The sequence below is a fragment of the Solea senegalensis genome, linkage group LG20, assembly GCF_019176455.1.
Source record: "Solea senegalensis isolate Sse05_10M linkage group LG20, IFAPA_SoseM_1, whole genome shotgun sequence".
Classification (NCBI taxonomy): Eukaryota; Metazoa; Chordata; class Actinopteri; order Pleuronectiformes; family Soleidae; genus Solea; species Solea senegalensis.
In genome coordinates this window covers 18055668-18080084 of record NC_058039.1, presented here as the reverse complement: position 1 = coordinate 18080084, position 24417 = coordinate 18055668, and the positions used below count along the sequence as shown (strand labels likewise).

At 43.2% G+C, this 24417-nt stretch overlaps 1 protein-coding gene across 1 annotated transcript in view; it reads left to right on the top strand.

The window, feature by feature from the left end:
• The first annotated feature begins 417 nt into the window (after positions 1-417).
• Positions 418-24417, top strand: part of hpca (hippocalcin) — a 34430-nt gene continuing 10430 nt past the window's right edge. Inside the window, exon 1 of the mRNA XM_044052797.1 lies at positions 418-810. The gene's annotated coding sequence lies outside the window, so the exon portion shown is untranslated. The remainder of the gene's footprint in view (positions 811-24417) is intronic.

Sequence of the window (24417 nt, the reverse complement as noted above, 5' to 3'; positions counted from 1 at the left end):
TGTGCGTCACTGGAACTAGGTTTTCTTTTGGGTACAATGAGGACTTCTGGTCCTGAAAAAACAGAAAAAGTCCTAAAGAGCTATAACAGAATGAGCGTCCACACACACGCACACACACAGAGAGAGAGAGAGAGGGAGAGAGAGAGGGAGAGGGAGAAAGGGGGCAGGGAGAAACAGAGCGGGGACGAAAATAGGAGGAGGGCTGTGCGCAATGTCGGTGCCAATGGGCGCAGCGCTATCTAATTAAACCCCTACCACGTAATCCCAGCGACACCATCCCCCCATTTAAATCCACTCCACGAGCTCACATTCCTGAAACACACACTGTATTCTGCTGCTGTCCGGTCTCGCTCTCTGGAGGAAAAGGAACAGCAGCAGCAGAAACAGCAGCAGCAGCAGCAGAAACAGCAGCAGCAGCAGGAACAACAGCAGCAGCAGTAGCAGAAACAGCAGCAGCAGCAGGACCAGGTTCATTTGCGCCGCAGCAACATCACTGACTGCTGCCTGTCGCCTGCGCAGTGACATGGTTTGCGGGACTCGGCTTCTGTAGCCTCGAGCCACTTCATTCAGTCGCTGTGTGTGAGTGAGTGAGTGAGTGAGAGAGTGAGTGTGTGTAGATGAGTGAGTGAGCAGTTAAGGAGCAGGAAACAGGAGCCTCCACAGCGAGACCAGCATCACCTGCCTTTCATCCCGGCTGTCGTGCGCACCAGCCCCGCTGAACCGGAGCAGGGACGTCCCTCCACCCCCCTCTCTGCCGCTCTCTCTCCATCCCCATCCCCAGCTGCACCGACTCTGCCTCGGCTGTATCGGGTAAGGAAGAGACCGACTCACAGATACCGCAGATGTTTGCAGCTAAACTATTGATGCGCTCTGTAACGTTATATCATCCAGCGTCTCAGTCAGCGGCTTTTGTTTACCCGCAGAACCTGTGCGTCTCCCCGCGGTGTGGCGATAATAAAGCGAGCTGAAACATTCCCGTGCTGCACTTCCAGCACTTTGACTGCACTGAGGCAGATGCGGATGGTTGTATGTCTGTTGTTGGACAGAAAAGAGTCAGCCGAGTGACAGCACTCTAACACGGGCCTGACAGTGTTTGTGAATGAGCTCAACGCGGGACAGAGATGCGCATGGCACCTGAGTGAGTGCAGGTTTAGTGCGTGCTCATAGTGAGGTGAACTCAGCTCTCACCTGATGGACTGAAGAACATCCACGCTCTGTTATTCACCATCTCACATGTTAATATTGTGGAATACTTTTGTGATGTAGCAACGTCATAGAATAACAACGGAAACACATTTACAAAGATCAGTTACATCATGTAGAGCTGCATTTACATTAAATCAGTCTACTGTACAATTATTATAGAATTATCACATTATAAGAGGTCTGTATCCAAGTTGAAAGACACTGATACCAATCATGAGTCACAATATCTGCCATATAGCTCTAATGTATCTAACTTTAAATAATCTGATACTTTTGCCCACGGAATCTTCATTATTGTGATATAAGTGGTCAAAACAGGTTTTCTTGTGATCATATCACACAGATTCTTCCTCTATAGCTCTAATTGTCCCTATACAAAGGTGTTTTTTGAGGGGTTTCCTTACCCAAACTGAGGGTCTAAGGACACAGGATGCTATATTGTGAGGGCCCACTAATACATTTGGGCTGTGTAAATAAAATTGGATTGAAGTAGAGGATTATAATATCAGTTGAGTGACCCAAACGTGTTAAGCTCTCGGTGAGTCTTGTGTTGCACATTAGACAATCTCTCTGCCTCCTAATAGGTTGATAAGCCGTCCCTGCACCAACATGCTTTGCAAAGCGGTCTGTGCTCCGTGAGCCCACGGGCTCCTCCAGCTGCACCTCCTGTATCATGTAAAACAAGTGAATTATCATTTCATCACACAGACACGGTGCATGCGCCGAGCCGAGGCTTCCCTCTGCCCATTGACAGCAGTGACGTGGCGACATAAATAAAATAAGAGGCAAGGGGCTCAGCTGCCCTCGGGGGGTGTACACCGTGCCATCTTTAATTATCTTCTGTCACTGTATGTGCTCGAGACCTCTGCTCCTCTTTTCCCCTGAAATAACAAGCGACACGCACGCTCGTGCCTCATTCAGGTCCTGACGTTCCCTTGTGCCACTGACACGACACATTTGCCTCTGTGCGCTTTCTTTCCAAAATGCCACCCAGCTGTTGTGCTCCTTGGTATAATCCAGTATAATCCTCTCAGATTTAACTGGTTTCTGTCAGGCATTGGCATTTGGCACCAAGAACTGAAATCTGTAGAGAAAGTCACCTGTCGTCCTCTGGAGAGCGTTACGAGGGTTGATATTAGGGTTGTCATAGCACGACATATTGTTACTCACCAACTAATCCCACAAAGTAGACAAACTTGGCACAGTAAACAATGGAGGACATCCAGTATTTTATATTCTGCCTTGTGGCAAAGCTGCTTTTCTGCTGCCACCGACTCGACTCGACTCAGAACGGCACGGTTTCCACCAGCATAGTAACTGTTACCAGGCTTTTTTAGTACCGAGGTTCCAAGCGAGCTGAGGTGATTCCATGCGTGACGTCGCCAGACTGCCGGCCACTGATTGGTCAGAGTGCCGTCACAGGAAGAGACGTCCGACACAAGAATCAAGCCGAACACTGTAGAACTGTAGATCAGTTAAAAAGACTTAACAATCCTCAAACAGACAGTTGAGTAGGTAATATGAAAACCAACCTGAACCGCGCTTGGTTTTCTGTTGACAAATCAACGGACCGCAGACTGGGACAGTATAGATTGGTGATATTGGTCCCTGCTCAGTTTTGCTCAGAGATGATGCGGTGGCTGTTATTGGGACCTTTTGGGAACGATGTCCGTAAAACGTTTGTGGTGATGTTTTGGTCGGTGGAGGCAGTGTTTAGCCTTTTAGCATCTGGTCAAAGACAGGGGGGAGCCGTTACTGATGGTCAAAAAGTTGAATTGATCTTGAAAGACCAACAACGTAAGAGCTAGACAAAAGTTAGACAGAAAAAACACAACATTAGCATTTCTGTGGCAAACAGAGCTAGCCATTAATTAAAAGACACAAAACAATATTTACCTTGTTGCCACTCTTGATGCTAATATTCCTTTAACTGTTATCTGTTAAATGTGTTATCTCTTGATCTTGCAATGTTTACCCTCCTCTGAAATATGTCACCGTTTATCCCGTTTATTCTTCTTCGTACTTTTCCGCTCTGAAGTTGCACAGATACAGACTTTCAAAATAAACTTCCTGTTAAACCGGAAATAGCAAACTGTCACGTCAACGATCGCTAAACACAGTTGCTAACTTGACCTAACTTGACATGCTGATGTTCCTTTTACAGCCTTCATGTGCTAACGCTAGTCTAGTGGTTACATAAGGCAGATAAATGAGAGGTGGAGCACTACTTTCTTTCATTCAGGCTTCTACACACACACACACACACACAGTCGTAACTTGTCTCCACATCAGTGGGAGCTTTTAACCCTGAGGCATTAAACACTATCATAGTCAAGGTGTGTGTGTGTGTGTGTGTGTGTCAAAGTGGCAGGTGATTTGCAGTTTCATTATGATCTCTTACTCACTTCAATGGCCATTTCACGTGTCTGCCTTTGGTGTAGCGGCGTCGCTCTCGCTCTGTTCCACACTCTCGAGGGAACAATCTGCCGCTGCTCATATATGTGACCTTGCTCTCGCGTGACGCCACTGGAGATCCTTTAGCACAGTATGTATGGAATACATAAGAGTGCACAGACCGAAAGTCTCTTTGAATTATGGCTTGTGTCTTGCCACGGGAATGTAGGTCAGTAGTGGATCATGGGATACAAACACAGCTGCTCAGCACATAGGAGCTTCTTCTTTTTCTGTCTCGCTGAGACACAAGTGAGATATTTTCACGATCCTCGATGCCTCGGTGCAGAACACTAACCCCCACCCCCCCCACCCCACCCCAATGCTGGAGCCCAATGTTTTCATGTCTTGCGGCACCATGATGGATGTGGGAGGCGAGTGGTATTTTCTCAGCAGACAACTCAAATGGCTTTATGGAGAAAGGAGCTTTGAGGGAGCGAGAGACAGAGATGCTTAGTGTAAAATGTCTCTGTGGTCTGGTGGTATAATGCAGTAATGGGGAGGAAATGGTTCCGTTTATCATTTCTAAGAGGTGTGTTATGTTTTGTCTTGAGCACTCTCTTTGTTAATGGCAAATTCAGAACGATCACCACGACTGTCACGGTAGTGATTCCTATAAAGCGTGGATGTTCACAACAGAGTTTAGTTGGATGTTCAAATGCTTAGAAAATGTCCACTGCTTCTTTTTTTAGTTGCACAGCAAAGGGAGTTGGATTGTGTTAGACCGTCGCTGTTCACACAGTCAGAGACTCATGGGATTACATCTAAAGGAATGGATTTTTTTTTGTGTGTTAAAATAGCATTTCAGAAGTAATCTGCCTTCACATTAATGAACACAGGTATGCACATAGCACAGGAAGCAGAGTATTCTTTTGTCCATAAAATGTAATAAAATGCCGATGCTGCGTTTACCAAATCTGGAAATCATGATTTTTTTTGTCAAATGAAGCAAAGAAACCAGAAAATATTCACGTTTAAGAAGCTGAAAAATGATTCCTCGATTAATCGATTAATCGTTGCAGCCCCAACGACAGTGGGGAAAATGAACAGTAGGGATTTCTTATGACGACATCTGTCAGTCAGTAGAGTAAATTATAAAACGAATCACTAGGCAAACGTGGGAACCTGTTTCAAACGCATTCAGTTTTTGCAAAACTCCGCCTCCGATTTTTCAAATACAAACGCAGCCTGTTTGTTTGCACGGATCTCATTCCACTGAAATACCCGCTTATATAGATGAAAGTGTGAAGCACTGTTGATCAGCGTGGAGCACGATTATCATAACGTCTTTTATCGGATTTATTCAAATGTCTGTCTTTCATCTTATCATTTCATCATTACGTTTAAAGCATGGCACAAAATCCATCCTTCAGAAGTCAAATCAGCTTAAGAGTTCCTCCTTTAGTGAAGTACAGCAGCCGTTCATCTACACTATTTCATCTTGGAGGCAATGAAGACAGTGACACATGTGGCCATGAGCAAATAGCTCGCATAATGTGTTTATCATAAAAACCAATAAAGATCAAAACAGAGCTGCAGTAACTTCATGGTGGTTCTCTCTATGTGTGTGGCTGTATTTTCATATACAGGGGGGTTGGAATGGGAGGGACGTGGTCTGCATGGGTTTGACGCGAGGTCTGTATTTCCCATGTGCGCCGTTGGCCCTATAATCTGCCCTGATCCTACTGGGGAGGGGCGTGTCCAGCCCGTCAGACGTGCAGTCTTATAATGCCGGTGATAAGGCTGCCAGAGCAGCTGCTCTGCTGGAGGCGGATTGCTTCAAGCCAAGCACAGTGTGACCTTAGAAACAAGCGGGTTTGTTTTTTGAGCGGATGCTTGGTCACTGGTGATCACTTTGATTCTCATCACGGAGTAAATTTACACGGGGACTATTGGTGCACGTTGGACTGAGCTGCTCTGCTGTGTTGTCTTTTGATAAATAATTAAAGAAGAAAAAAAGAGAGAGCGAGGGAGAATAGAAAGCACACAAAACAAGCATCAAAGTAACCGTTTTTCTTAAATGATGCTGCTCCCGTCCTCTTCTTTCCTTTCCTCTCCTCTAGCCATTAGGAAGCTGAAAGGGCAGCCAATTACTCCTAGAGCTTGGCATGTGGTTTTACTAATGAAGTCGGTGTGTGTGTGTGTGTGTGTGTGTGTGTGTGTGTGTGTGTGTGTGTGTGTGTGTGTGTGTGTGTGTGTGTAAGCATAAAGGAGCCAACAGCTCTCAGCTGATAAGGTGTGGTGGAGGAGACACACACTCGCTGCACACTTTGCGATACCTCTGTTGAGATCATATCTCAAAGCAGCCTCTTCCTCTCTGCAGCTATCCCCCTCCTCCTCTTCCTCCTCCTCTTCCTCTTCTGCCAACCCAAGACAAGCACACACTAATTCAGATGATACCAAACGCTGTTACAGTTCGCTTCAGTTTGGTACAAACACGTGCGATCCACACCTGGACCCTTTCTTTGGACTCTTCTGTTGGTCTTTCAAACCGTACTGAGCGCTCGATTCACATCCGTCTCACAATTTACCTGCAACCTTTGGCAGACGGCTGTTGTTGAACATCAGGGACGTGTGCTGGTGACATTTGGGCAACAGGAAGCAGGAAGCAGCATTTTTACAACATTAGTGCGTCACCATTGTGGGGTAAAGAGTTGTTTGCAAGCTATTTTTGTTATTTTGCTTTTCTTTTCTGGTGGATTTTGTAGAAATGTTGTGACTTCAGCATCAAACCTCATTCCTTATTTGGCTGTTAGGGATTATGGGATTGTCGTCATCACCACTGTTGCAGATGAAAGTCTCGAGGAGGAAGGCATACTCTGGAAGTTGTAGCAGAGATTGTGAAGTGAATGTTCATTAAATGGATACCAAAATGAAACTAATGAACAAAATATAGAATATTAGTCTTTTTGGGGTCTTTTTTTACATATTTGAATGATAATGATTATGATAATTGTCGTTACTTTAACACTTGTCGTGTTTAATCTGCCTCGAAATAGCGAGTCCCGCACGTTGTGACCGCTCTAGTTTTTAACTGTGACACACACTTTCCAACAAAGCTGACCGTCACCTGCAGCACCATCTGCTTCAGGCAAGAAAAGGTGACATTTTCCACTCTACTCTTCCTGTTCCCTATGTTAGTGACCTTTTTCCAGTTAGGTCTGCAGAAATGTTCCTGTTCCGAACGTCGTGGCTCATTATTATTGTGTCACACGCTCCAGTCCTGAAGTCACATGAGTCTTGACACGTTGTCACGTCAACACAGTGCAGTGCAGGGCAGTGGGTGTCGATAAAGTCGCCCGCCGTCCGCTTGCGTCATGTGATTTAGTGAATAGTAAGAGTAAGAAATGTGGAGATGTGGGCACTGTAACATTCAGTGGCATAAATAAAACATCCATGTAGCTGCTTTGATGCGTAGCGTCAGTTATCTATGTGTTATGCGCGATGATCAGTCTCGCGGCGATCGTGGTAGCGAATGCTTCGTTCGTGATTTATCTCTGTGCAATTATCTGCAGTAAGGTTTTTGCGAAAAAGCAGCAAAGTGTGACGCAAGTTGCTTGTTGCAGTCCGAGCACGCGCTGCCGCCATTTATCATTCCTCTCCCCTCTGACCTCACGAGAGACTCCTTCTGTCCGTCCGTGTCTTTACACTCAATCATCAGATGTTTCTCCTGAAGTGGCCTTTATCTTTTATCTTTTTTTCCCTCGGAGACACTTTTAAAAAGCAACATGAGAAATAAAACAGCAGTTTAATTAGTTCCCCTTTTTCTCTCTAAAGAAGCTGCGGAGTAAAGCTTAATAAAGTACTCTGTGTTCTCGTGGTTCTGTCGGGGGGTTTATCTGGCGATTGGGGAAACCTCTTTCTGCTCCTGGGCAGAGTGTGAATAATTTAATGGAAGAATAACCACCAGATGTGACTCAGCCTCAGCAGCATAAACATGAACAGTGTGGCTGGATATTGTGTCTGTATTATTATTATTATTATTACCATTATCATTTCATACGCGAGTGGAGCCGTGCTGTCACAGCGAGCCGAGTGGCGTAAAATGTTTCATGGTGAAAAATTAGAACCTGTTTCGTACGGTGACAGCATCAATTAAGCTCAGCGTTTGCCCCCCCCCCCGACCCACATCTCACATCAAGCCTCCGAGGGCAATAACAGAGGGCCAATCAGAGATAGAAACATTGATCTGGCCCCGGCTGTCTCGGATGCATTTACAAGCAGCTGTAATGACTGCAAACTCATTTCTTTGGCCGTGTCATACTCACGTCATACATGTGACCTGCTCTTATATTTTCCTCTTTTTTCCGTTTGACACACAGTGATGGAGAGATTTTCACCCGTGTTGTGACTCCCTGTTCAGTTTAATGCACGGCTGCGTCAGTATAGTGACTGACGGACTGATTCGATGGCCGTCGCTCTAATGAGCCGTCGTGCTCATGAATTATTGTTAGAGCTGCTGGGCGTCGTATCTGACTGAGGCTCTTGGACTCGCAAACATCATTCATTTCCTTCCTCATAAAACTTTTAAGGCTGCTGCTTTTTTTTTTATGGATATTTTTAACGGCAGTAATAATGTCTGTGTTTTCTCGTCATCGGGCCTCATCGCCTTCACATTCACAGGGTTTATGAATGCTGCCTGCTGATAGTGTCATCACGTACACCTACATTTGCTGCTTTTCGGGCTCGGACCAAATGAATTAGCGATTATTGCGTCAGCCGTAGTTTCCACCAGCTCGACTCGGCGCGGCTAATTTGTGTTTCCACTCGCATAGTACCTGATAGTACCTTTTTAGTAGTTCCAAGCGAGCGATGGTGATACTATGCATGGTGCCGTCAGACTGCCGGCCACTGATTGGTCAGAGCGCCGTCACAGGAAGAGACGTCCGACACAAGAATCAAGCCAAACAATGCCGAACTGTAGATGAGTCAAAAAGACTTAACAATCCTAAAAAACGTGAGTTAATCTCCAACAATAACCAGGGAAATGTCTAAAATCTCAATATTTACCAGAGGAGTCTGGTGTATTTAGCGACAGCACTGACAAACCCTGCACCTGTGCAGGAAGTACTGAACAAATATTTTTAATGCAATGATTCTAATGATTCAGTTACACTGAAAACAACTGCTTTACAAGTCACTCGTTTGTGTGGGCCTGTTTCATTTGACCAACAATTGAGAAATCCACATGCCGTATATTCATCCATTCATCCATTCATCCATTTTCTACCGCTTTATCCTCCACATGAGGGTCACAGGGGGTTGCTGCACCAATCTCAGCTGAGTGGGGCGACAGGCGGCCACACAGCACACGGCCAACATCGAGACAAACCACCATCCGCTCTCACACTCTCACGCCTACGGTCAATTCAGAGTTTCCAATTCACCTAATCTCCGAATCTGCATGTTTTTGGACTGTGGGAGGAAAGTGGACAACCCGGAGACGTGGAAGCAAATATAGAAGGAGAAAATAAAGAGTCAAATCAGATGTGTTGATCTTAAATGCAGAGATGTGGCTTTGTAAGCATAGTTTATCATGATTCTACTGTTTCTGCTGGGCTTTTAACAGAGCTTTTGTTATAAACAGGCCATGACATAAATAACAAGTGTCGTTATTATTTGCCTGAAAGTCATAACTCATAATCAGTACTCGAGGCAGAGACGAGCTCTTAAAGTAGGATGTGTAGGATCTTCTGTCTTCTCTCCACCCCGAAGAAAACCAAAATCTAACAGAAATAAAGTCGTGAAAATAGGTTTTCCATCTGGAGACGAATCACAAGAAACAACAAAAACAAAACTCTAAATCATACTGAACTAAATGATTAATAATGTTGGTGCAGAGAGGATGGAGAGATGGACAAGGGTTCTTTATGAGTTCTGCTCTCCTGTGTGACGACTCTGACAAACACTTACAGGCTACATTTTCAATGATTACTGGACATTTTGTATTTTGAATTCATCTCTTAAATTTGTCACATTATAGGCCCAAGGATAACATGTATAAAGAAAACAAAAGGCACCACGACGGACTCCTGAGGAACCCCAGAGATAATTAGCTGCTGTTCTGCAGGATTTTTTGCCCCCAGAACCAGAAAAAATATAGAATATGATCTACATATAGTTGAAGGTCTACAGTTCCGAATGCAAGATCATTATTATTGTGCGTTGTTTTTTTTCCACTCCCTCTTTAGAAAACGAACGTTTCCGCCTGTCGATTGATCCGTCTCTTATTTTTAGTCCATAAAATGTCACAAAAAGGTTGAAAAACATTGATGATGACGTTGTCAAATGTCTTGTTTTTGACCACAAACCCAAAATGATTCAGTTTTAACGATTTCTTTGTTAATGTGGAGCAAAGAAACGAGGAAATATTTAAGATGCTGAAAAATCTGAAAACTTTATTTATCCAGGTTAATTTAATCATCGATTAACGATCAACGAAGTGAATATTCGCTGCAGCCCGACTAATGTCATACAATTATTTCTCCATATAGAACACGGCTAAATAAAGAAAGCGGCCGATTTCATTATGCTGTGACAGAATTTCTTATCACCTATATGTAGTAAAGAATCACACCTCCTGCAGTAGCAACCCACAGCTCCACAGTAAAAAAAAAAACACACAGCAAGAATGTGATTGGTTGCTAGGTATCAGCAGACTGATGTGTGAACTTCACAGCTGAGCCTGCTGTGGACGGTGGGGGTGTGGGGAGGGGAACAGGAGCTCGAGAGAGTCTGTAAACAAGACAACCAACGAGTCGTCTCCATGTACGATCTTTTCCATCTGAGCCCAGAGCGAGTGACACTGTATGAGTCACCGCACGGCACTGTGGGATATCTCCACCGTGCAGCACTCGTGAAGGGGAAGTTCCTGATGAGTTGGGCCGTACCATGTTTGCTTTTTTTGGGTGATTTAAGTGTGAATGTGAGGCAGCAATGATATGGGCAATAATTCATCAGTATATCGTATAAACTCAGTGAGGTGCATTTACTATAGTCAGTCAAGTCATATGTCATAATACTTCTACAAAATGTCCTTTTCATTCAAAACAACAAAAATACTAACATACTGAAATAATGCAATTTCCATTTTGTAATTTCCAGATTCAAATATGCGCTGAAATAAAATATGCATGGCTCTCGTGGTTGTCGTGTTGTCTCAAGAAAGATGCAAAAGTCGTATTATTTCCACCAACAGTACTGCATTACTGTTGTCTCCTCCCACTTCCGGGTCAAAGACCAGGGAGGACATTTTGGTGCGTATATGCAGGAGTAATCAGACTATGAATCACAAATATTCCAGCTAAGACTAGCTCTCGATTTTAGTCGGACTAACATGTTTAAATGATGTTATAATTCTGATTATTACAAAACATGCAGTATTGTACAATGTACAATAATGTATTAATGTTATTTTAAGGTAAATTCAAAGGGTTCATGCAGATTTACATGCAACAAATGTCCAATTGTGTCAAATTCAAGTCAATGAGTGACTGTTTGAGATTATCGTGATTTAAATTCTGACCCAAATAATCAGGATTATAATTTTTTCCCATGATCGAGTAGCCCTTCTGAAACTTGAGATGTAAACATAGATAATTTAGATACGTGAACTCCTTTGTCAGTGGCCAAAGATATACAGTGGACATCTTTGACCATATTTTTCATCACTTTACATCATTTTCATGAGATTTAGCTTTTTCCTTCACCTCCCTGCATACACAGCAGGCCTCTCCCTTATTTGAGACTTTATGGCCCCTTATATTCCAGACACATTCAGTCATTATGGCTCAACAGTGGAACTGTTAAAATGCCTCTACAGTGCCTGGCATTTCTCATCATAAACAGACTGGATTGAGCCCTGATTAAAGCCTCACTTTGAAGAGTCATCAACTATGTAAGATCAAATCTTCCAAGGACGGAGGGAAGTTGCACGGAATACGCTCGGCAGGGTGAGAGAGATTGAGAGTAAATCTCCTTTATGTAAGTATATTAGAGAGCAATGTCCTTCCCCTTACATTAATGTGATGACTTTAAGGCAAGAGCTCCTACAGTAGCTCCGCCTCCTCCTCCGCCTCCTCCCACTGCCTCGTTATTCCACTCACTTCACATCACTTCTGCTGGAGGAACACGCATCGGGGGATTTGTAGATTTTCCAAGGACAACTTTTTGGATTATGTAAATATAAAAGGATTTAATGTGAGTGTGCAAAAGAGCAGCAGCACCAAAGTGCAGCCATATGGCAAACACGCACACACACACACACACACACTGACAAATCTGCCATTCGTAAACACATGCTGCCTAAATGTAAATATTTTTATACATTCATTCATTTTGTCATTTTTATGATATATGAGTCACATTTCCAAGGATGTGTGATCACTGCGCGTTGGATGTGAGATGGAACGTCAGCCAAGGAGGGAGGAGGAGGAGGAGGTGTTGGTGGCGGCAGTGGTTGGGGTTGTGGTGGGCGTGGTTGTGCAAATTGCCAAAATGGACGCCAAAATTCAAAATGGCCAACTTCCTGTTGAGTTGAGGCTATGGTTACAGTCGTCTTTTTTGTTCGTCTTGGTCGATAACATCTTCCCACCAACTTTCGGGAAATTCGGTGGAACTCAATTTTGCCTCTAATTTTCACCTTAGAGGGCGATGTAGAGCCCTTGAGCAACGCATGGGTCCGGGAATATGCCAATATTGCATTTTCAATAATGCTCAAAAATGACCGCAAAGAATAATAATCTGAAGGATTAACAATAGGTTCCTTGCACAAATTCATGCCAGGAGCCGTTTCGGCCCCTGCCATTGGTGGCTCGGGCCCTAATTAAGCTCATGTTGCAGCTAACTTTCTTATCGCTATGACTTATTATCCTTGACCTGAATAAGTAAATAATTACCTGCAGCAATAGAAAAAGTTGATGCTGTGAGAATAATTGCCCTCTTGCTTCTGACGACGTGCGTGTCTATATATTATTGGGTGTGTGTGTGTGGTGTGTGTCCGTTGTGTCTTGTGCTGCTGCTCTGGGACACGAGCTAAAATACACTGTGGTGCCTCGAAAGCCCTTCACCCTGGAGGCCTCTCCCAGCAGGGGCTGTCCCTGTTTGTGCAGCTTACACAAGCACCAGTGTAACCCTTTAAGCGCTCTGTGAATGTGGGACAAACTCACTTCTAGTCGTGGGCAACGTGATACCGTCAATAGGTTGAAAGAAGAGAGGCTTAATTTGGCGTCCTGCCGTGCACACAAGAGCAAACAAACAAACCGAGCTGTTCTCGTTCAGTGGCTCAGTCCCATCACACTTGGCTCCCACCACTTAGCCCTTCCCTTCTGTTTTTGCGCGTTCACACGTGGGTGTAGTGTGGCCCTGTGCTTGTTGAGATAAAGTGGTAGGGTGAAGTGTATGTGTGTGCCTTTTTTTTACTTTGGAACACACGTTAATGTTAATCAGGCTCTTCACACTGGCGGCGTGTGCGGCTCGTCTCTTCCAAACAAGCCGAGGTTCCAAATGAGCTACAGTATATGACGTCGACAGACTGTCGGCCACTGATGGTCAGAGGGTGTCGTCACTTGGACGAGTCACGTGACATCCGACACAAGAATCAAAGTGAACAATGCAGAACTGTAGATCCTTTCTGTTACCATTTGGCAAGCGTTGTTCTCATTACCGTAACTCCGAGACTGTTTTGTGATATCTAGAAAAACAATATATATATGTACATATATATACATATATATATTTTATATGTACATATATGCATATATATAAAAACAATATATGGCAATCTGTCTAGGCTGTGACCCCGGCTTTTACCCTATGTCGCGCAGCCGCCAAGTGAAGGATAAAGCGATAAAAGATGGATGGATACCAGAGAGCAGAGAAATAGAGCATTGTGCTCATATACGTGTCATTACGGTAGAACCTCAGGACTTCTGCAGAACGACCGTCCAATCACAGACGAGATTCACCAGCGCGTCACACGTTTGCGACGTCGGCTGCGTCAGTAACGTAATTCCTAAACGGTTGAATAATAATGCCAGATATGCAAAGTGAAAGTTATCTCTGAAAAAAAGGGGCAGAAAGAACTCACTCATTGAGCCTTCTTTGACAATTCTACAGCCATAACATCTAAATAAATCCAGGCTCCATAAGAGTGGGAAAAAGACGAAAACAATCCTGAAAACGTGCGTCAATCTCTAACATTTAACAGAGTGCAGACGTGAGCCGTGCCATGCTAGATTTGTAGAGTGGAAAAGTGCCAGATCATTATTAGCCTACCACATCAAAGGTTTTTGCGGTCTCTTGTACGCACCATTAATGGGTTGATAATGCCTAAAGTACACAATAGAGGTGTAAGAGTCGTTTACAACAGCATTGTTTTTCCATTTTACATCTGCTTACAAACTGTCCAGGGTGTAGCCCGCCTATCGCCCGATGTAGCTGAGATTGGCACAGCACCCCCCGCGACCCTCTGGTGGAGGATAAAGCGGTAGATGATGACTGACTGACATAATGACATCATGATACATGGTCTTGTCCAGTTTTGTGGTAGCTCTTGTTTGTATGAAATGGAATTGAGCCAAAAGGAAGATTTCTGTGTTTCATGTCATTACTTCCAACAAGGTTGTATATGAAGCTAGCTTATGGCTAATATGTCCGGTGACTCTCCGTTCCGTCTGCTCCGCTGTTGTCCTGGCAGCAAAACCAGGACACTGTGATAGCGCTCATGAATCCCAGCACAGCGTGATGCATGTGAGCCCACTTTTGGCGAGTTTAGTGACACGGAGAAAGGCCAGAGGGCCCGGTTGTTGCAGTCCTGCCGCCACAGAGCCGCCAGGAAGGAAAAGATCCAGAGCAATGATACCAGGGGAGCCGAGGCAGGCCAGCGGCAATCAGGAAACATCAAGGGCTGCAGAAAAACGACAAAGTGACATTGGAGATGGTTCGTGGTGGGGGTGAGATGAAGCGGCAGATGGATGGAGGAAAAAGGAAAACGGAGAGGCTGAATGAGGGAACAGGGAAGACGGGTGTTGCGTGTCAGCAGATCGATTGCAGCTGAGGATAGAAGTATATCAGGATTCTCCTTCACCTCAGCGGCAGGAATAGCTGCACTTGTGAGCCCCAAGAGGATCCATGTGTGCGCTATAGATTTGTTTTACAACGTCACAATGACATGAACTTCAGTGTGAAGCTCAGGAACATTATTTTGGCCTTGAAATATTGACTCAGCACGTTGACAAAGCACCCGGAAACACGCTCAGTGTCTATGCAGCATAACTTGATTTTTGCTAAACAAGGAGTCCAAGTCAGCTAATCATCAGCTAATACTATGATAAAATCAGTAGCTTTTAGCATAGTAGCTCCAATTTAGGGACGAGAAGATGCCACTTTTTGCGTCTGATACTAGATACTAGATACTAGTTACTAGATACTGATCATTAGTTAGACCATTTATGAACGTATGAAGCTGTTCACAACACATTTGTGCCGAGTCATTTCAAAGACACAATTCTCTAACTGTGTAACAAATATGTGTTTTCCCCCCTAAAAGAAGAAATAAACAGCCCAAACATGACTCAGCAATATAAGGGATTTTTGGATCGTGTTTTACATTTCACGATCCAGTGATTCTGAGAAGGTATCGGACTGATACGGATTCTCTTCCCTAATCCAATTGCTGGTGCACAACTATGAGTGCACTGTAGCTGACATAGACAGCGTCGTACCAAACTTTCACCAAAGTTTGGATGTCTTTGTCGAAAGAGGCCAAGATTTGTAGTGTAACAGGGCTGCAGCAAGTCCTGTCATACACACACAGTAAGGCGGAAACCTTTACAATATTATAGAGAGCAGTTCACACAATGAGCAAACACCAGGTCTCACTGGAGAGAGAAAAAAAACCTTTCAGATGAAGAAATCTCAGACAGAACTTAGACTCAAAGACTTGCAGCCATCTGCCTAGACAGGTTGTGGTGAAAGGAAAAATGGGCGACAGAGAGGAAAGGGAAAAATTTAGACAGAAGACAGTTCTGAATCAGTCATGACGTGTTTATAGTCCTGATCAACTACAAAACTATTTGATTGCCGATGTATTGGTTTGATATATTTAGAGTTTCTGAAGAACTGAAGATTGGTTTGGACAAATATGAACTGAAGTGAGTGAACTACGTAAAACAGCAGTGATTCTTACTTTCGTGGCCTTGTGTTTCTAATCAGTTTTGGATTTATTATCCTATATAAAATGCAAGGGTTTCTGTAATGGTTGAAACAGTTCATGGATCTGATGCTTTTTAAACATACCAGCGTGTTGTTAAGATACTGTGCACCTTGTTGGAGATTCGTGACGAGCCTATAACCGGCGAATGAGGATTTCTCGGGCGAGCAGGATGAATCCCTCCTGCGGGAGTGAGGATGCTGCTGATATAATAGGTCGTCTGGGTGCAAGGCCACGATTCGACCGGTCAGCAGCTGAGACTGCTGTCTGCAGTTGAGTCAGTGCGCGGCAGACGCTATGGATTTTCATATATTATAATGCTCGGCTCAGGCAGTGTGCTAGAATTACACACTCGCTAAAGGTCGCGGTGCCGTGCGCAGCAGATACTGAAGAAAGTGTGGTTATTATTTATCCGTCCTTGTTCCTCCTTGTCTCTTTAATTCACTCAACTCAAGCAAAGAAAGGCGTTTGAACCCATATTCTTTCGGAGCCTCACATATGGTGAGAACAGCAAATGTTACAGCTTGAGTCTCTTTGATGCACCAACTGTGCAGACGCTCCGCTCGTCGCCTCCTTGAACCTGAGCCTTCCCACACAGACACATGGCGTGCTACAGTCTCGAGGCGCTCTCGCTCTTCTCTCTCTTCTCTCCTGCCGTGCATGTACGGACAGATGCAGCTCTGACCCGAGCCGTATGTCTCGCGGGCTCAGAGTTTCAGCTCTGAACCAACTGCTTGATTTTTCTGCCCACGCTGAACGTGTTTACACAGAAATGCTGCGTCGTCGTGCTCTCTTGTGCAAACGCTCACCTTGCTTTATTGCGCCGTGATTAATTCACGCGTAAACGCGAGGAAGTGCGTCTATTGTAACGACATATACATAACACCTCGTACAAACAGTGTAGGACACGACTGAGCTGCTTATTCTGTGTTTGCCACAGTGCACAGTCAATTCTGTTAAGTTTCCCAGTTTATTTCATGAGTAAATGCTGTGAGGAGGCTGGAAAAATATCATCTATATATTATAGAAATTGACTGATTTATATTTTTGCCCTTTATGTCGACATATTTGTCTATTTTTTTTCTGTCTGATTAAAAATTAAAGACCAAAGCTGAGTTTTTGGTGGAAAACATCATTAATGGGAGAGGAGTGTGTGTTTCAGATGATAGGATATACATACATACATACATATATATATGTATATGTATATATACATATATATACATATACATATATATATGTATGTATAATATTGCATCAACAAGTCTCTTTACTTTTGTGCCAAAAAAGGTGATTATCGCAATTTATATTAACAGATTTTACATAAGGGTCCTGAAATAATCCCAAATTTAGTTTTTTATTACTTATTATTTATCAGATTGGGATCCGAGCAAAGGACACTGACCTTTAAGTTTCAGTCACATACAGTAATTGCTATTTCTACTTGTTAATGGAAGAAGATTCCTTGTCTGACCCAGATGGAAACAGTGTTGCCCTTTCATGGACATGAGGTTAAAAAAGGAGGTCAAGTTCTTCAAGAGAGTTCTGTTCTGTTCTGCTGCTGTTGTGTGTTAAAGTTCTATGGACATGTTTCCACCGGCTAGATTCAACTCGCCTCGGCGTGACACGGCACGGCACGGCACGGCACAGCAAAGTGGCGTTTCCACTAGCATAGTACCTGCTACCAGGTACTTTTTTTTCATTCCACTCGTGCTGAGGCGATACTGTAAGCGTGACGTCGTCCTTATTTTCAGTGCTTAAGATTTCTGACTTTCCAACAGACCATAAACCAAACACCTGATCACTTTTTTAAAATTTAAAGTCAACACTGACACGTGCCCTGACACTGGACATTTATGTGATTAACAGACTTTCCTTGCATTTATCTATTCAAATCATAGTAGCAATGTTTGTCAGAAGGAAGATGCATATTATTCACACCGTGTAATACATAATAACAATAATAATAATAATTATAATAACAATCACTGAAGTCTGAAGATTGGAGGACGTCTCTCTTTTATTCGTCACTTTTCTGTGACCTTTAATGTTGAACACGTGCTCTCTATCGTCAGTGGCTGCACGTCACACGTAGTCATCAGCGCACTGCACTGCATCACACAGCGCTCTCATGCGCGCTCTTTTTTTAACAAAGAGTTATTATTAAGAATGTGGACGTGCTCTGGAAACTGAGAGTGCAGCAGCAGCAGCAGCAGCAGCAGCGGCAGCAGCAGCAGCAGCAGCAGCAGCAGCAGCAGCAGGAGAGACAGAAGAGAGACTGCTCCACACGGAGGACCAGCCCTGGTTTTTATTTTTAACTGATCCATTAATGTAGTTTTCCCCTCAGTGTCTCAAGTCCTTCACGAACGCTCGTCTCTCCTCTTCCTCTTCCTCTTCCTCCTCTGAACCTTGATATCGCTGAGCCGGAAACACGCGAGTTTGAGACTCGGACTCGTTTTGCATTGATCAGCAGCGTTGCTGGCAGTTAAGGGCACAGAATGGAGCAGGTGAAGGATCTTTAAGGGTCACAGTGTCACTGAGCATCTCAGTTTGATGCTTGAAAGTTTCTACTGTGAAGATTTGAGTGAATACAACGAGAACTAAAGAATCACTGTCGGGTTTACGACCTTGTGACTGATATTTTTCATTGACTAACTCAGTTATCTTGCGTCGGTTATTTAATGTTCCCAGAGAGGGCGTGGCCACAATAAAGAAACGACTAATGAACCTGGTACCAGTGGCGGCCCCGTCTATAGAGGGCGCCGCCCCACCAGTCTCACATGAAGAGGAAGAGTCACGTATTTGCGGTTCCTTTAGGACCCACACGTCTTTACCTTAGACCACAGGTGTCAAACTCATGGCCCGCGGGCCACATCTGGCCCGCCATGCAAGTGTATTTGGCCAACGAGATAATATGTTTAATGTCTTTCCTGCTTCTTTTATTCCACTGATTTACTGATCAGTACCAAACTTATCAGGTGACCTCAAATTAAACGTGGACTTTGAAAACACAGAGCCGGAACCAGAGGGGGGGTTATAAGGGGGCTCAGTCCCTCTCTTTCAGCTTCATACATCTAGTGAAAATGATTAAGTACAGGACATGATTGGCTAAAACACATGTGATCACAGGTCTGTTTATATATATTAAAATATCTGACTTCAAGTTTCTCACAAAATGGAGCATTACAACACGATACGATCAAAATATTAAGTGCTTACATACTGAAAACATACAAAACACAAACTGTATAAAATGACAGCAATAAATGATAAAAATAAAGAAAATGATATAAAAAGACAGATAAAATAAATAGATAAGAGCAGCAGCAGCTGAGGAGAGAATGTTGTGTTTGTTTGGGAATTGATTCAGTGGTTGTTTATTCAGTTAATAACTGATTCATTGTTGCCGATGTGACTATTTGTTATTGTCAGATTTATTTATTTATTTATTATTGTATTATTATCGGCGATGGATGAGTGGATATGAACATAATCTCTGACCACAGGTGACGCGGCCGGGAATCAATGAAAACTAAACAAAATCTGTGGGTTCTTTTTTTAAGAAAAACTCCGAAAAACAAAGAAAGAGTGAGAAAAATTGAATTTTCCAAAGAGCACATGCAGTCTCAGAGAGAGAGAGCTGTGGAACAATGCAGAGCTATTACCCGCGTGTGTGTCACACAGATAAGTGTCTGTCACGACGGACGTTCTCGTGCAAGAAAAACGCAGAACGTTTGGCGGAAATTATGGGAAATTGCGAGAGAGATAAAGACACATTGACTGAGAGGAGGAAGGTAAAGTATTTCTGCCTCGGAGATTGTTGTGCTTTCAGAAAACACAACGGGAGACTGAAAACACTCAAGTGAAGAAAATAGAAATAAAAAAAAATCAATGGAGGGAGGATGTCAGTTATTCTGGCACCTCACTCTTCTTGCTCTCCTCTCCACTTTCTCTCTTCTTTCCCTAATGACGAGGGCTCAGTTTCTCTAAAATCCAATTTACCTTTTTGCTTTTGTCCATTTTGCCCAAGAACACTTAGAACTTTCAATACATTACAATTTACTGCAAGTTAGAAAAGTGTATTAACAGTTTATAGTCAAGAAAACTGCACTGTAGTTCATGAACGAGCCATTGTGAACAGTATAAAACATATTTGCAATAGAATATTCAAGCATTTGTCACATTTGCTGCTGTCTGACGCTGATTTGCCGGAATCGATGTAATCTGAAGTGCACGTTCACAGCTTTCAGAAAGTGTTGGCATTTTTGCGATAGCACAAACCGCCGCGTGATTACAGCAACGCAAAGAGCGCTCGCCCCAAACGTTAAAGGGTTAAAGACGGCTGCTCTTCTCTTTTCCACATGTGAAGCCTGGTGTGGGACTGACATCTGCTTCAGGAGACGCTAAAACAACTCAGAGAAGGAAATGACTTCTCGTGTCCACTGATGTGCTGTAGCAGAGCTTCAGAGGGGGATTCTGGGTAATAAAATGGCCTCGTAAAAAAAATCCAATTATACAGGCTGGCACCGAATACTGCTGGCAGCGTAAAGATCTACTGTGGAAGAATTACTGACATCTAATGGTCGCTGTCGCTGTGCAGACCTCCTCCTCCTCCCTCCTCCCTTTTTATAAGAAGTACGGTGGCCCTGACATCCCAGAAAGGATGTAAAAAAACTCTCTTTCTACTTCTGAAGAAACGTGTTTGCAGGCAGCGTCTGCATAAGACAAACTCAAATGTTACACATACATTCAGAATTATCCATAAAGAGTTCTTAATATTTAACATTACATTATTTAACATTTTTGTTCAGTTTTACTCATTTGGGTTTGTTAGTATTACGCTTTTATTTTGAAATGTTCTCTTATTGAAGTTTAAATAAAGTTTCTGAAATCAAATCCAAGCCTCTGATGACATGGGTGAAAACGTTACTAAGGAGTTACTACTCATGTCGCGTCCATGAAGGATGTTTTATTCGACATATAATTGAACCTTTTTTATAAAAGGTATTTTAAAAATAAAAACTGACCTAAAGGAGAGAAGATCGCCGCATTTTCACATTTAGCTGCCACTCGACTCCATAGGGACTTCAGTGTGTCACTCTAACTCAATCCCAGATTAAAATAAACTAAATTCATTCTAATGTGTCCGTGTTTGCGAGCAGCTGAAGCAACAATGGTACAAGTCTCTACTTAGCAGACGACTCACAATAATTATTATTACAGTTATTAACGCGCGCGGCCTCGCACTCATATTTTAAATCAGCTTGATTTAGTTGCATTTATGTCTCATATCACACACACACACACACACACACACACACGAGCACAGTTATGTTCAGGCCTGGTCAGTCACGGCGTTACGTAATTAGGATACAAAACAGGAAAGACAAAGACGTAATGAGATAATGGATTGGGATTATTAGTAGGATTACAATTAAAATACGTAACCATATACAGTACGTTTCCGTCTTTAAACATTTCAAACTTTTTCTCTTGTCTTTGTAACGCGTGGCATGGTGTTAAAGTCGTGCTGCGCGCACTTTGACTTCAGCGCCCGAGTTTGAGCGAGCAGCCACCGCTCCCACAACACACCAGTGTGGAGTGGAAAAACAATTACGAGCAGTGTGGAGAAGGTGTTAAAGCATCGACAGGTTCCACAAACAGCTCAGGGAGAGTAAAGTGACAGACAGACAGACAGACAGACAACACAAGCCCTGTTCTCACACCCTGACCCTCGCACTCCTCTCTCTCGTCCCAGCTCTGACCTGTGAAGTAAAAGTCTTTCACTTCCTGGAATAAGTATTTCAAATATTCAAAACCTTTGAAATATCCCTTTAAAGTTAATCCTTTCGTTCTGAGGCAGAAGACAATAATCTTGTCTCTGTCCAGTGGTCAGTGCCAGTGGTGAGTTTTTGTCCAGCTCCAGTCAAACACTCAATTACAGCTCTGAACATCTGTTCCACAGCGACTAAGCCGCTCACGCGCGCACACGTGTGTGTGTGTGTGTGTGTGAGGACGGAGACACGGAGACAAATGATGTAACGACACGGAGACGATGAAAAAGAGAGAGAGGTGAAAATAAGCCAAGGACGAGAGGTGTTTGTGATGAAAGATGGTGTCGAGGTGAGAGGGTGAGAGAGTGAGAGAGTGAGAGAGTGAGAGAGTGAGGCCTGGAGTCTCCGTCGTCTCACACACTTATGTGCCCCTTCTTACTTTCACCTTTTTTAATGAATGTGGAAAACTTTGGTCCGTGACAAATCAGTCATTAGTCAAAAGTGTCAGGAAACACGTGTGAGGGTTACTTTGAAAATGGAACCTAATCTAAAGTAACGTGACACACACACACACACACACACACAACGCCCATCTTTGTTTTGGGCACCGATGATAGAAACTTTTGATTGACCTCAATATAAAAGCAAATAAAGACGAGAGAAACTATCTTTTTTTTTTACTTCAGAATGTACAACCATGAATGAACCATGTGACCGTAGAAAATAAGTTGCTTTTCATTAAATGTCGTGGGAATAATACACACGTCCTTATAAGGACGTCCTGGGGGTGTGCTTACGTGTTTGAGTCAAAGTTATGATTGATTTTATGTCCCATTTTCCGCAGTGATGTAAAGTAGTCGCAGAATTAGAGCGGTTTTTTTTTTCCTCGTCTTTTTTTTGTCCATAAAAAAGGAGCCGAGTGAACTTTGACCTGTGACGTGCTTTTTGCTCAGGTGTGTTTGTGGAGTTGGTGAAAATGAAAGAGAGTTTGATCAGACACATTCTTATATGTCTCTGTATTTACTGTACGTTTAAACTTAGTCATGGAGGGAAAGTAAAGGGTGTAAATGCATACAGTCATTCACAATAATGTGTCACCCATGTTATATATATATGTTATAATATATATAATACAAGAAAATCAGCTGTGATGGGAAAGATAAAAGACGTGTTTGGTGTTCGACACAGAACACACTTTAATTGGCGTCGTTAGGATGATACAGCAGCTTTTCAGTTAAGATAACCACCTTGTTATAATAAGCCAAAGAAGCCTCCTCTGCACATTATTATTGTTTTTATGTTTTTACAAATGGTGCATATTACAGTTATAGACAAACTTCAAGTCTTTTAAGTTGAAAGGAATATTTTGAACGCAGAGAATGAACTGATAGAGATGAATGAACCAGAAATGTGTCTCTGCTCTGGTTGAAACACACGTTCCATGTTGATTTTCACGCCTTTAGTTTTCCGTGTTCCTCTAATTCCATGTGTATTTATTTAATAACACTGAAGCGTTTCAGTCGCGGGGTCAGTTCACGCCAACCTTTTAGAAATGTACCAAACTCAAATTGCTCTAATCTGCTCTCATCCCCCAACAATGGGATTAAGCCTCGGTCGCTCAGCATTTATAAACGGCTCAGTGTTTCTGTGACTCGTTTCTTTTTATTCACTTTTTACGAGACGTTAAAGTGTGTGTGTGTGTGTGTGTGTGTGTGTGTGAGAGATCAGTTACTGTATAAAAGTGTGTTTATCGCTCGGGTTAAATCTCATCCTCTCTTTCACTCACTCACTCACTCACACACACACACACACACACACACACACACACACTTGGTTTGTTTTCCACCTGATAATTGGGCAGTTTTTGGCAGCTGTTATTAATTAAAAACGGTAGAAAAAGAGAGCGGTGTGCATTAATGCATAAATATGACAGTGGCTCCTTTTTCATGCTGCTCAGCTAAAGCGGCGTCTCTGCTCGCAGGTTGCACACGTGGATAAACACGGACTTATTCAGCGGGTGTTGGGACACTTGGGGACATTTGAGGACGAACAGTGAAACATATACCAGAATAATCGCGGTTCTGCTTTGGGTCGGGAAACATGAAAGATTCATTTTTTATTTATTTTTTTATCACGATGAGCGATAATATCACGTATCGCTCCATCACTTGTCCATAATTATGGTGAGTTTTTGAGAAATAAAGTCACATTTTCACAATAAGACGCCCAAGAAACAGAAGGAAAATTACAATTTCTTTTATATTTGGGGCAAAGATGAGACTTTGGTCATAATAGTTTATACTTAGTTTCCTAGTCCACAGTGTGTCTGGGTGTGTGTGTGTGTGTGTGTGTGTGTGTGGGGGCATTCATCAGTCCCTAAGAAGAAAATCACAGATAACAGATAATGTGTCTTCTCTCGTTACTGTCAGTGAACAAGAATCTGAGGAGATTTAATGTGAGTCTAATTTCATTAGTGCAGTTAAGACGAGAACGGGCTCGTGTCTGTGAAGCAATAAACACCTGCAGCACACACACACACACACACACACGTTGGACATTCATGACTTGAGGGGACATTGCATTGACTTACATTCATTTCCTGGAGACTTACTCTAACCTTAACCACAATTACTACTGGCCTAATCCTAACCCTGACCCTGACCCTGACCCTAACCTCAACCTAACCTTAAAACATATCTTCACCTTAAAATGTAGTCATTTACGTTGTGGGGACGACAAGTCAAGAAGACAAGTCCGCATGATGTGACTGTGTAA